Consider the following 6,000-nt stretch of genomic DNA (forward strand, 5'->3'; position numbering starts at 1 on the left):
GGGTGCGGGGCACGGAGCTGGGAGTGCGAGGGCCGGCAATAATTTATTTCCCCCGGTGTCGGGGCGGGAGGGAGGGGAAGGTCCCTCCCCTCCTCCTCCTCCGCCTCCTCCGCCTCCTCCGCCGCCCGCTCCTCCCGCTCCCCGCTCCGCGGCCCGGTGTGCGGTGCTGGCGGCTACGGGGGCGCGGGCTGCGAGCGGGGCTCTGGTGCCCGCCCTTTGTCCGCCTCCGGGTCCCTGCCCTGCCCCTGCCCCTGCGTCCCCGCCCCAGCCCCTGCCCGGCCCTGCTCCTGGGTCCCGGCCACTGGTCCCCACCCCAACACCTCAGTCCTTGCCCCCGCTCCCTCCTTGCTCCCCTCTCCCTCGGCCTCAGCCCTTGTCTCTCTGCTTTTGTCCCTCTACCCATCCCTTTGCCCCGTCCCTCTGCTCCAGCCTCTGCCCTTTTACCCTGTCCATCTGCCCCGATCCCTCTGTCCCAGACCCTGTGCCCCTGCCCCAGCCCCTGTCCTTTTGCCCCTGCCCCTATGCCCCAGCCCATGCCCCTCTGCCGCCCGTCCCTGCCCCAGCCACAGCCCTGTCTCTGCTCTACCTGCACCCACTGCTGGGGAAAAGTGAGATTTTTTTCTTAAACCTCCACTGCCATCTTCAAAAAATACACGTGCACACCCACCCCCACCACCCCTGGAGATGGCTCAGGGAGGTTGGTGTGTGAGCCCCTAGGGAGGACAAGTCCCTGGGAGGGGGCTTCAGCCCTCTAAGAGTGTTTGTCCAGGCCCTTCATCCCAAGAAGAGGAACCAGTGGGAACCCAATGGGAACCACAAGGGGAATGAGCAGCTGAACACACAACACTAGCAAGAAGAATAATTCATAAAACTATACATTTTTAACAAAGCGGGGCTGATGGTGGGACCACAGCATCAGGAGATGGGAGCAAATCTACCCGGGTTTAGAACATCCACCACGCTGCTGCTGGATCCCGACCAATGCCCAGTGACAGCCCGGTGAGCGGTAGTGACATGATGTAATCGGAAAGGAGAGTCTACCTGCCAGAGTCTTTGAAGTGCAAAACTGGCACGGTCCAGGGGCTCCCTCCTGGATTGTTTTCAGTGCCAGAGGGAAAGGTTCCCTCCACGGAGGCACGAGCCACATGGACGGCACCACGCAGCTGCCTTACGTCCGTGCAGGCTGCTTCTCTGGCCCACCTCCCACCCAGCTGACGGAGAGCCTATGCGCGGTGGCCTGGGGGACATCCTCGCCATCTGCCCGGCCTGCCTTTCCCACTGGCTCTGCACCGAGACTGAGTTCACCACCACCAGCAAAACTTTGCTGCAGTTTGCCATCTTACTGGGTTGCACCTCGCTGGGGATGGAGCGAGGCTACATCCCTTTTTGGCTTGGATGGAGAAGCGCATTGCGGCATGATCCTGCTGTAAAGGCGAAAAGGACCGGCGGCGCGCGGCGTAGGGGCCGGGGCAGCTCCCACTGGCTGGCGGGTGTCCCGGGCCACTGCCCTGGAAACTGAGCTCCGCAGCGGCCGCTGAGGAGTCAGGCTGGCTCCAAGGCTTCCTTTTTAGCTGGGTTATTTATTTTTCAGCTTTGGGTGTTTGTTTGTTTTGGGTTTTTTTTAGCATCTGTGCCTCCTCCATAAATTTCAATGCTTGTAAAAGTGACGGACTAATAATATAATTTCCTCATGCCAAAATCTCATGCAGGCAAAAGCTGTGCAAGCTCGCTGGCAAAACCACTGCCAATGGGACGTGTTCTCCCTCGGGCATTTCCACTTCCCTCCACCGAGAGCTCGCCAGTGAGGCCAGGCCGTGCCAGAGGGGCTTCAGCTGAGTAAACGCACCTCCGCTCATGCCGCCCCTGCTCAGCATCCATGGAAAGTCAGCCAGTCAGCTTTAGGGGGATGCAAGGTGTAGCCAACTCTCTTATTTTATAAAAAAGAAGGTGACAGGGGAAGGGGATGATGGGCTTCCACTGCTGCAGGAGGAGGGGATGCCGGCTGCCTTGGCCAGGGTGCCGCTGTACCAGTTGCCAGCAATACCTTTTCATTTTTTTTTCTTCAAGAGATAATTCCCTAAATAAGTTTGGGAGTATGAGGGTAGCTAATCTGCCTGTGGATCTTGGGGCTCAGGCTAGTGGTCCCTGAAGTCACTGGCATTTGGATAGGGCCCACACTGATGAAGTTTAGGCAATTTTCTTTGTTTCCAGCTGCTTAGTATCCAGAATAGCCAGCACTGTTAGTGCAGCCAGCCCACCCCTTTCCTCTACACGCTGTGTGCGCCACTTACCAGCACGGGGGCATTCAGTAAACGAAGGGGAAGAAGGCAATGTCTCCACTCGTAAGCCTTGTGCCTCTCCTTAGTCACCTCCTTCCGTCATTTCTTTATCTTATGTCTCTCTCTCTCTCCTTTCTCCTTTGTTTCTTACTCTTTCACAAAACCTCTAACCTCTTCTTTGTAGGGCAAGATGGGGAAGTCCCACAGCCATGGCCTGCTGTCTCATCCAGGCTGTGTTGGTGGGGAATCCAGCAGAGACCCCAGACCACAGATATGCAGGGGCATGGGGCTCACAAGGACTTTTTGGGACCTCAAACCCATCTTCCTGCAGCCACCAGAAATAGTTTAATAGACATTTAGTCCACGGAAGGACCTACTCCTCTTGGTCCAAAAGTGCATCCCAAAACTCTCCTGCAAATTTCAGGCTCATTTTTGCACAGAATGGTGCCCAGGTAATGGTGCTCAGCAACAAAACAGGGGGACCCAGGGTACTGCAAAAACCACAAAACCACAGTTTTGTATGTCCCTACAGCAGCAGGGAGACATTTGCTGGGTCCGTTTGCAGGAAGCTGAGGCTGTGGCCAAGCCCCATGCATCAGAGGGAAAGAAGAAAAAGAAACTTCCAGACCTCACAAGTCTTCACCTAAAGGAAAACTTCTTCCTTGCCCCAGCTCCAGCGTGACCTCACCCATATGAGCACGATTTAGTCCTAACTGACCCCAAACCTCACCTGGTCTGAAAGATTTTGTTACACCCCGGAGCACCAGCCCCTGCCTCTCATCAGCCTCCAGCACAGCCAGGTGAGGAGGGGGCCTCCTGCCAGGCTGTCCCCGCCGGCGACCAGCCACGCACAAGCACGTGCCTGTCCCTGGCTGGGCTTCCGCAGTGGCTTCATATCCTCTCACTGCTCCAGCTGGATACGGTACCCAGTTTTTGAAAAGGAGGAGTTTATGTGATGTCTTTGGCCAGAATTTCTCATCCATCCTTCTCCCATCGACAGCAAGACTAAGATATTATTATTAATAACAATAAACCAGATTATTTAAGAAAAGTGACTAAGATCGACCCCACTGTTTCAAAATAAAAGCTTGCAAAAATCATAATAATCTCTATTTTTATACTCCTCTGATCCAAGAAACTTCATGTAAGTTACAACTGTTCCCTCTTAAAGGCAGAAAGCGCCTGATGCTGCAGGATGGAGGTTACCACGGGCTTTCACCCCTCCTGCAGTATTTTTTTAACACAGAAAACAACAGGGAGTAAATAGAGATGAGAAATGAGTAAAGACTGTTGTCTGCAATGGAGAATGCAATAGGTGGGATGTAAATAATTACTGAGGAGCTACAGGCCCATTCCAAGCATGGGCGGTGGGGGGAAATCACAGCACAGATGGACGTGGCTGCAGTCCACATTCATTTATGGAAGTGATTATTCAGGCAGTGGAGCTGCTCACTTCATTCAGGGAGAGAGCTCGCACCCCAAAAGCAGAACTGAGAAGTGCATTAACAGGCAAGGAGCTGCTTTACTAATGTGGTCGTGGCAGAGCATTTTGCAAGGGTCAGAGTAGGCCGGGGAGTAACACCGAGCAATACGGAGCTTTGTCCGAGCTCCTTGGGTCTGGGTAAAGCCCTTCATGGAAGAACACAGAAAATCACTCTTATCACTGTCACCATGTGGAGAGTCCTGATGCACATCTTGTCCCCAGCTTTTAACAGCTTTCTGTGACAAAACTTAAGGAAACTGCCTAGACTTTCTACATAATCAGCTGTGAAAAAGGGAGCAACAGAGCACCAGGTTGCAAGTGCCATTTGTTCGTTGTGGTATATAGCACGTAACATCTGAAAGCAGGACAGCAAGCTGGAGCACTTTTGATTTTCTTATGCTAATAAAGACTATAAACTGGACTTGACAAAGCAAGATCTTTCCACCAAGTGTGTTTATTTTCTACTCCTCCATACAAGCTCGCAGTGTTTTCTCTGTATGCATTTCCTCTTGACCATCAGACAGACACAGAAAGCAAACCTGCTCTTCTTGCTACTTGGAAAGTTTTGCTAAAGAAAGACCTACTGATGGCTGGAGGAGAATGATGTGATGGATGTGCTGAAGAAACAGTCTTTGCAGCTGATACAAGGGACAGATTGCCCATGATCACTTCACCCTTGAAGAAGCATCGCTGCATTACTGACAGCTGCAGTAGTGCCCCTGGGCCCAGCAGAAACCATAGCTCAGGTATGTTCTTGTCATCTTAAGATACAAGGGATAAGTTTTACTGCACAGCAACTGGTCTTCTGGAGAGGGGGAATGCAATGTATTCAGCAAATAATCACACTGAAACCACAGCGCACAAGCAGACTGAGTTACTCGGGGCTAGCGTTCTGTCCCATCCCATCCCATCCCATCCCCTCCCATCCCATCCCATCCCATCCCATCCCATCCTTTCTTGTCCTAGACATAGATTAGAAAAAATACTAATTGTTGAGGTGGACCTCTTCTGCCCACCTCAAGAGGTGGGCCATCAACACCACTGATGCACTTCAACTGCAGGCTGGAAAGCCCTTCTTCAGTCATGCCAAGGTGTATGTGGTCTCTTCATAACCCCAGTCAGGGAAATAAATGGGGAGGATGGGTCTAACCATACCAAAGTGAGATGAACCCCATGTCTCTTAGGGCTATCAGTGAAGTTGAAGCTTCAGCGTAGGTAATGTTTGGCCTCAGCAAAGTTGAAGTATCTGCCCTGCGAATCCTGGACAGAAAAGTCAAAAGCAATTAGTAGCTAATTGATCTCGCCTCTTCTTCCAAAACAAAGTCTTCTGTTCATGAAGCCTCCTTGTTTTCTTCTCCTATTTATGCAGGGTCTTACTAAGAGGCCTGGTGCTCCAGAGCTGCCTTGGCCATGCCAAATAGCCCTTTGGGATGAATCCCTTTTTTGTGCACAGGACTTGTCACAGTCGGATAATAATGCAGTCTTGCCTTGCCAGTTACATGAACTTTGCTCTTAAGTAGAGCCCAAGTAATTTCTAAACAAAGGCCTAAATGTTGAATTATAGGCAACTTCCATGCCTATGTTATTACGAGATTTTAATTTTTCTAGGGTAGGAACAATGGCAGCTGTTTGGCTGCTCCGTTTTCCAGGGGGCTGGTAAAATATGCATCTTCTGTAAACTGACATCTCAGAGTTTCACCAGAAAATAGTGTGTTTAACCGTACACATTTTTCTCTCTGTTGTACTGCATTTCATTCAAATGGGTTTAAACTCATATTTCTTTATTGCTTATTAACTTTAATGAGGTATGACTATAAAAGAGGATATTAAAAGGTTTTTCTTTTTCAGAAAGGCATTTCTTTACAAACACTGTTGATGCTATTAAATAGGTGAGCCTAAACGCTCACATTTAGCCCTTAAAAAAGAATATAAGATTAAAAAAACCTCCAAACCATGTAACAAGTATTAACAAGTATTCTATTGTCTGCCTTAATAACAGAATTTAAGGGTGAATACTTTCAAAAGGTGGAAAGTTTTTATGCTTTGATACCTTGCATATTTTATTTTTATGAAATTACTTTAAAGATTTAAATCTCCTATAGCAAAAAAAAAAAAACTATGCTCATGCTTTGAAAAGAAGGTAGCGGGAGGGACTTTGAGCTTAAAATTATTCTGAATATCTATTATGCACAAAAATAAAAATTTCTGAAGCCAAATACACAACAGTCATTATGGTTC

This window comes from Chlamydotis macqueenii, chromosome 1 (assembly GCF_036417535.1).
Source record: "Chlamydotis macqueenii isolate bChlMac1 chromosome 1, bChlMac1.mat, whole genome shotgun sequence".
Lineage (NCBI taxonomy): Eukaryota > Metazoa > Chordata > Aves > Otidiformes > Otididae > Chlamydotis > Chlamydotis macqueenii.